Source organism: Poecilia latipinna, unplaced genomic scaffold (assembly GCF_001443285.1).
Source record: "Poecilia latipinna isolate Pla-1442-1.1 unplaced genomic scaffold, P_latipinna-1.0 Scaffold66, whole genome shotgun sequence".
In the NCBI taxonomy this organism is placed as follows: domain Eukaryota; kingdom Metazoa; phylum Chordata; class Actinopteri; order Cyprinodontiformes; family Poeciliidae; genus Poecilia; species Poecilia latipinna.
In genome coordinates this window covers 637919-646337 of record NW_015112682.1, presented here as the reverse complement: position 1 = coordinate 646337, position 8419 = coordinate 637919, and the positions used below count along the sequence as shown (strand labels likewise).

Sequence of the window (8419 nt, the reverse complement as noted above, 5' to 3'; positions counted from 1 at the left end):
ACGTTTCACGAGGACGCGAGAACACAAGTACAGACAAGAACAACCACATGCTAGCAGCAGGCACGACGGAGAAATGTTTTCAAACTCATATGATGCAGCTTTTAAGTTGAGGGCTGTCGAGCTGCCACTACAGGAGGGAAATAAAGCCGCTGCACTTAAGCTCGGCGTGAACGAAACCATGGTTAGAAGTGGCTAGCGGCGTAATCATGTAATTTTCTTACCACTAGATGGCAGTAGGTACTGAGCATTTACATTAAAACAAGAGAATTAGTGATGCATGAATGTTACAGGTAGCGGTGAGAGCATCGTATCTAGCAAGACTGTGCTAGATACAGTGATGGAAAAGACAGTGAAGCTCAGCAGTAGCTGGAAAGAACATGGGTCCATTTCCCACAACATATATGTGTGAAGTGAGCTTCTCAAGCCTGGCTACTATAAAAACTAAAAGCAGAGAGAGACTGGGAGCTGTTGAGGGAGAGCTTTGTCTTTCTTCAATTTCTGCCAGGAAATCAGCTGTTTTCATCCAAACATGCACAGGTTTCACACTAGATGGGTAAAATATACAGATATTGACATTTTGTACATGCAAATCTTCATATTGTAATAGTGAATATGAAGTGAAATCTTTCTCAAATATTATTGCTTCTTTCAGAATAAGAATTATTTTCTGTATTCCAGCTTAAATAATGCTTGTGGATTAGTTTGTAAAACACTGAAGTTTTCTACAACTTCTTTAAATTTAACACCACAGTGTTGTGGCTGTTCAGGTGTATTTCTGAAGTGGACATGTTACCTGCAATTTGAAATAAGAAATGTAAAATGTGATATAAAAAAAACATTTTTGTGTTTATTTGATTCCTATTCAAGACACTTTGATAAGAATGACTATATATATAATATAGGCGGCTACAGAGTATCTTTGTTTACATTTTTGGTTGGTGGTGTGCCTCGAGATTTTTTCAATTAAAACAATTACCTTGGCTCAAAAAAGGTTGAAAAACACTGCTCTAGATCACTGAGCGGATTTGCCATTTACATTTCACAAAGAAATTAAAAATTTCAGTCGTCCACTGGCTGTTAATGCTTTGAACAGAGTGTGCAGCTGCTTTCCACTTACTGTACACAAATGCAGGTACATAAAGGAAAAAGGTGTATGAAATATTGGTGGGGGTTGTCCCACCAATAACTCCGTCCCCTTCAGGCCAGAGTTGGTGGGGACATGTCCACACCAGTCCTTCAGGAAGTTACGCATATGCAAGAAAACCAACTATCTAGTCACCACTATAAACTTTAAAGTCAGAAAACCCTTAGTAAAATCTAAAGAACATATACGTCTTTACATAAGGCCGAACAAATAAAATATTAATGGCCACCTTATCCCTTGAACCAAGGCACAACTGGAAATGTCCACTTACATCAATATACAGTCATAAACAAATGTAACCGAGTCTGTTGGTTACTGACAACCTGCAGAAGGAAGAGACCAAACGGCAAAACCAAATAAAATACATGGTGCATCTTTACATCACACTAATACTCCTTCAATTTACAAACAATACAGTTTTAATTACTAAGTAAGCAAATTACTTAATTGCTGCCTTTACCTTTTATATTATTTAGATATTAAAGTAAAATAAAATCCCATTGTATTTCTTTCAGAAACAAGAATATGAAATCCATAGCCATCACCAACGTTATGCAATAGTAAAGAAATGTTTGCTCTTAATATATTTGTGTCCCGTCTTGAACTATGTAGGATTTTAACCTTAACAAGCAGGAACAAGTTACAGTAACCTCAGTTTATGTCAATACTGTATTTATTATGTCAGATCAGCTACAGTATAGATTTATAATAACCTTGGCCTGTTTGTATTATTATTATTATTATTCACTGATCTGAACAAAATGCAGTTCACTTCAACCTAATTCATTTAAATCAGTTCAGTTTTCTTCAGTTTTATCCAATTTGGTTAAATCATATTCATTTAATTTAAATTTAGTTTATTGTAGTTTGCCTCAGTTCAGTTTGAGCTCAGTTCAGAAAAACTCTGCTTATCCTGGTTTAGTTGAATTTTCTAAGTTGAGTGGAGTTCTGTCCAGCTCTCTTCAGCTTGGTTTGAGTTACAGTCATTTAATTTGATTCAGTTTGTATCAATTTAAGGTTGATTATTACAATTTCCTTCTCTAACACTAATTTACAATAAAAGCAGTCTAAAGGCAGGTTACAAGAAAAGTTTGTCCAGCTCATAAATATTTTATTTACATCCACTTTAACTCAATTCATCTTTTTTTCAGTGTGATTCAAATGCAGCTACTTCAAAAAAAAAATGTAAATGAAATATAAAATGATTGAATCTAAATTCACCAAGAGTTTGAAGCTCTAGTTTCCAAGCTACAGAATAACTACACTGCATTGAGGTTTCTCAGAAGTGAAAATATGTTTGCTGCTATACTGTTCACATGCAAGATATGTAGTTATACTAAAAATGATACAAGCTAAGATTTGCAACAGTTTGGTTTTATTCTGTCCTTTTTAAGTGGGCACAGATTAAAAAACCAGGATTCTTGCTAAGGACAAGTACATTTATTATTCTTTTTCTAGGTGTTGAAAAAAGCTGATTCATTTTACTTTGGATCTAAATCTAGAATTTTTAGTTTTGGAATAGGATGGAACTTAGAAATAAGAAATGTGGCTCTCTGAAATACAAACACAATATAAATAGATGGTATAATGTTAAATAACATGCTTTTTTGCTTCCTAATACAGTCGTAATGCGGGAGCACTGAGGCGCTCTCATCAGATGGAGACATTTTACTGCTGTGTCTAAAAAAAATTTGCTGCTGTAATTCACAATTCCTTTGACCTTATTGTAATTGTGAAACCAAATCTGTTCAGGGTATTTTTATGCCATTTAGAAGGTTTCAGGCAGACTGTTTAAGGACAGAATAATTCTTTACTGTGTGTATGCATGCAAGTGTGCGTGCGTGCATGCGTGTGTGTGTGTGTGTGAGACAGAATGTATTAAAGCATCTCATCTTTGACAACAAAGACCATTATATTCTGTATGAAGACATGAACAAAGTCAGTGGACATGAAAATCTCAGATTTCTCACTGCTTGCTATATTTTTCACCTGATTTAAAATGGGAGGTTTTATTTTGAAATTTATTTTTGCATAGTTATAGTTCACAAAATAATACAAATGATGCAAATATAAGAGTCACAAGTAATTATGAGGGGTTGCAGTAAATTTAAAGGTTTTGTGTTTTGATATGGTTTTATACTCCTATTACTCTTAAATGAAGAAATAGTGGATGCAAGCATTTGTACAGCTCCAGTGTAGCTCTGATTGTTCTCTGACCTAACGGCACGTTGAATATCTGCTGTACACTCAACAAGTTTTGTCTTTCTCTGTTTCAGATGATTAAACCAGATCATAACATGTTGAAACAGGCCAGGTACCTGAGATGGATTAAAAAGTCTTAGCTGCCCCTATGAACGCACACACACACACACACACACACACACACACACTTACTTGTGTGTATGGGATGTCATTTCCAGAATGTGCATTAACTATTCCTGCATGTCTCCTAGAATGTCTCTGTGAAATACTGTAATGACAATAAAATACGTCTAAAGTTCCTGTGTCGTATTTTCTTGAATATATCCATCAAGGCTTCATGCTGTTTCATGAAGTTTATACTACTCTATTAATATTTATTTAAACAGTTATTATTCATTAGGTTTACTCATGTTTGTCTTTATTTGAATATTTAATTATATAGCCTTTTTGCTATTTTAAAATTAAAAAATTTTAAAATTACTGCTGTATGTGCTATGATAACATGTTGCATACAAGTTATTTTGAGTTGTCAAAAACTTTTATGTTTGCTATTCTTTGTCTATAACTGTGAAGACTGTGATTGTCCATCTGAAAGAAATGATGATGAAAGCCCATCAAACTGAACCTGTTTTGTACCAATGTTGTCAGTAAATACAGATTTATTGCTAGCATTTTAGCATAGCCTTAGCTTAGCATGCTCTTAGCTTAGCATGCTCCATAGCTGTGTCCGAATTCAGGGTCTGCATCCTTCAAAGGACAGACTTGAAGGCCGATTACATCATAGCTCTGCGACAAGGCCTGTCCGAATTCGAAGACTCCTTCAAATGCGTCCTTCTTTTCACCAGATTTGAAGGATGGTCCGGTGTATTCTTCACAGCCCACCATATCCCATTACTCACTGCGGGCCCAAACCGAGCGTTCAGGCAAAGCGGCAATGGTGGTGAAGAGCAGCAAATTATTTTGCTATATTACACTTTAAGTGACAACATAATTTTTTTACAATGTTTGTAGGTGAGAGTGTGACTTTGTAAGTCTGAAATATTTGCTCGGTTCATCAATGCATCACCTAGTTGTAATATTGCTCTGACATTTTCGGACAGCCAGCTCCCCTCGCCAGCTGTCAGCTGGCCGGGCGCTCCAGGTTTGGTTTACCTTGAGAGAAGGCCTGACTCCTGGAACACCGTTATAAAAACTCCCACTAGCTTTCCCCAGTGAGTGGAAGTTAAACTCCGATATTATTTAGTCTGTCTAGCAGTATAATGCTTGGTTTACCAAAGTATTTAATTTATTCCTGAGTAAATCGGTTTGATTGATTAAAGTAAAGCCTTAAACATAACAGTTTTATTTAACTAATGGCTTATCTGAGATCTGGAGAGTATTATATTTGAAAATGAATAATTTGCTTCTATTTATTCCTGGTAGAAATGTGCAATACATGTTTGAACATTTTAGAATCAAACTAACAGATTTTTTTTTTTACTATAAAAGGTGAAGAATAATATAGAAATCGAGACTGAAAAACAAACTTCGGCTCCATTGTTTTTTTTCTTCTCCGCTCTCTACTTCACGCTGTCACGGTTGCTAGGCAACATAAATTACACTGAAGTTGGGGCAGGGACAGTTGGTGAAGGCCAGACCTGTCCTGTCCGAATTCCCTGCTTTTCTGTTCCGGTCTTAGTTTATTCCCGGTCTGTGAAGGATTCAGACGCTCATGTATCAGATTTCAGAACTACAGCTACATTCTAACATTTCATTATACCAATTGAATCAATAACAATATTTTTTTGCATTTACATACAAGTTTTAGTGTTATGGAGGATTTTCATGGGAATTCCTGCTTTTCTGACTATATTGTGAAATGCTGCCAACCTTTTTTTTTTTAAATCAAATGTTGAATTTCTTTTCAGTATCTATTGAACTTTGATTTGAATCTGCAACTGCTGTGACTGATTCGAATACCAGAAAGCCTCACATGTGAAGCGCTTCCTTCCAGTCAGGTTTTGGTTAAAGGTTTGGGACGCAGCAAGCAGCACAGGAATGTTTGCCATTAAGATTTTACTGCTGCAGAAGCTTGAAAAGAAAATACAACTGCATATTTTAAGATAATCAGATGAAAACTATTTCATTAATTCAAAAACCTTTTTTTCTTTAATTCAAAAATGCTTAAATGTAGTTTTTACTTCCTGAGGGTTTAGATATGTTTTTCCACTGTGCAAATATTATGTAATGAACATCTGTGTCATGTTGTGTAGCATTCTTTGTTACCTGAATAAAACTGGATTTTTTTTAATTTACCATCCAAAAATAATTATTCTCAGGTTTTACTTTTCAGTGAGGCTATTTCAGAATATGGAAACTTGATAAAACTAAAAACAAATGCTTTATTTAATTAAAAGACAAATCAATTTGTTCTGATGCTAAAAATGTGAGTTAACATTCTGAGTATACTGAGCCTTGTAATAAATATTAAGAGTAATTAAATTATAGTCAGAATTCATAAAAGCTCATTTTAAATACACAGGTGGGAATTGTGATTTTTATTTCTTTGCTTACGTGAAAATAATATTAGTGCTTTCATTTGATTATTGATTTCATTTCCTATATTATCATGCTGCTTGTTAAGTAATAATATAGCAACACTGAGCAACAGAAAGAACCACCACTGGTAAATAATAAAACCTTTTTTATAAAGCCAAATTAATAGGAAGAACAAATGTGCCTTTTTTTGATCAAATCGGAAGATTGCTTCAGTATGATTTAAATTCTGCTTTTAGGAAGATTACATTTCCTTTTTCCTCAAAAATCTTTAATCCAGTTTGTAATAAGCTGAATGTATGTATGCTTCAGCACATTTCTTTTTCCAAGTTTACTTACTTTCTGACAAATTCACAGTTATGGGAAATAGAAAACAATATGTATATTCTTTATATGTCGTGAATGATGTGTTGCAAATACAGAAAATGTTACTCAGATGAACTTCACTCTAGACAAAAGAAGTGTGTTGATGGATTTTTCTGCTCATTTGTTAATAGAGATAGTTGGAACCCTAAAAGAAATACACAGAGAAGCAGTGTGTGTATGTTTGGCATTTTGTCTCTGTCGTCTTTGTCCGCTGCTTTTTGCTGTGCCTTGCCTCTTCATCGCTCACACACTCTGCCTTAAAATCCACGCTGAGGTTTGGCTCACACGCTTTAGCTCGCTGCTGCTGAAAGTAGGCCAAAAGCAATCTGAGGACAAGGCTCAGGCAGAGTCAAAGAGCTACTGATGGGTGGGAAGGAAAAACGCGGCCGTCATTTAGGAATAGCTTTCATTTCTGGAAATCCGGTTCTTTGGCATTTTTCTACAGAAATTATCTGTGACACTTTTGGGCATGTCTGCAGCTGTAAGTTTTTCTTCGGACACAATTTTACAGAGATAAACTGAGTTGTCAATTTGACTTTTGATTAAAATATTGGGCAACAAATAAAAGGAGATTTTTGAAGGATGATGACAACAAAACAAAAGCTGTGCTTGGATTCTGTAAAACAGTATGAATTGAAGAAAATTAATTCAGTTTCTGTGTTTTTTCAAATAAGTCCAAAAAGCTACAGGTAAACAAAGTGTTAAATTTAAACTGTGCTGAACATTTGATGACATTTTTGTGAAGAGTTTAAAACATTTTTTAGTCTCCTGGATTCCTGAAACAATCTGCAAACTCTCCTATCAATCCATGCATTCCTGAATGGCCATTGTTTTCAGAAGACTTCACAGAGAAACGTAAAAAGAAGTTATTGATTTGTTTGTTTCTTATTACGTATGCTCAGCCACATTTACTCACAACCTCAAGGCTCCATTCATGAACATCTTCTGGAGAATTTATCCTCATCAACCTCTTCCTCTGATTGTCTCTGTGACAAACTGTTTCTGGACGTCTCTGTCTTGCCTCCTGTAAAAAATGAGGCAGATCAGTTATGAGCAGCTCTATAACCTTATTATGTAATAGGTTTGTGCTACAATGTACATTTATTTTACATAGCAGACAAAAAAAAAGAAAAGAAAACATGTGGTGCACTATTTGAAAAGTTGGTAACATGTATAGTATATGTCTGACTTTTCTGAAGCATGAATGCATACCGATTTAAAAGAATGTGAAATGTTCCCAGGGTGCAGAAGCATTTTGTAAAATGTTTTTTCTTTTATATTTAACATAATGAGAAACAAGTTAAACCATCATAGATTCTTTCTTCATGATGTGGAAGGTCTGTAAGTAAAATGTTCTAGTAAGTGATTTCCTGAGTTGTTGCACATAATCATTAAAATATATTTATCAGTGTCATATTTTATTTGCCTGTTTAAGCATGGAGAAATTATTTTATATGTTGTATTTCGGTTTAAAGTTTCTAAAGAAAACATAATTTCCCTAAACCTTCACAGATAAAAACATGGAAAATAAAGTTAAGCCTTTTAGATGTATTTTTGCAGGAGATCTCTGGAAATTAAAATATATTTTCAGATTTGTTTTGTCTGTTGAATACAATTCAAAAATTAAATGTTGTTGCAATTCATTAACTCAGATTCTTCAGTTACTTTTTGTAAAGTTTTTCAAAGTATATGACGAATATGAATAAAATATGCCCTATTGTGCATTTTGTACAAGTGTTGCACAAACATTAGATTTAAAGACACGTTCTGCACATTTTAGTGACCAAAAAATGTGACAATACATTGAACTTCTATGTCAATAATCTGATCCAGTGAATACAGGTTACAAGTTTATCAAGTTGTGATAATTTGTGATCCTTTCCAGTAACATTCCAAGACAACAGTAGGAGCAATTTCTAATTAAGAAAAACAGAAGAAAAGTCAACATTTATATTTTGTTTGTTTGAAAGAGAGATGAAACATTTAACACACATTCTGGATTAAGGGGTTCTATTTTGTGAAAACAGTGTGATTAACAACCTTTAAAGTTTTAAAATTGTAGCCATTTAAAATGTCAGTAACAATTATCGGGCATGTATACTAGAGGATACGTGCTATTTTATAAAAATGAAAAAGTTTTAAACTATTAAGTCATAAGCTTGGGCTAAAGCT

The 8419-nt window shown here is 34.2% G+C and overlaps 1 long non-coding RNA gene across 1 annotated transcript in view; it reads left to right on the top strand.

Moving 5' to 3' along the window:
* Nucleotides 1-939: 939 nt before the first annotated feature.
* LOC106964444 (uncharacterized) overlaps nucleotides 940-8419 on the top strand; it is a 20446-nt gene continuing 12966 nt past the window's right edge. The window contains exons 1-2 of the long non-coding RNA XR_001428426.1: nucleotides 940-2537; nucleotides 3643-3649. This is a non-coding gene — a long non-coding RNA (uncharacterized LOC106964444). The remainder of the gene's footprint in view (nucleotides 2538-3642; nucleotides 3650-8419) is intronic.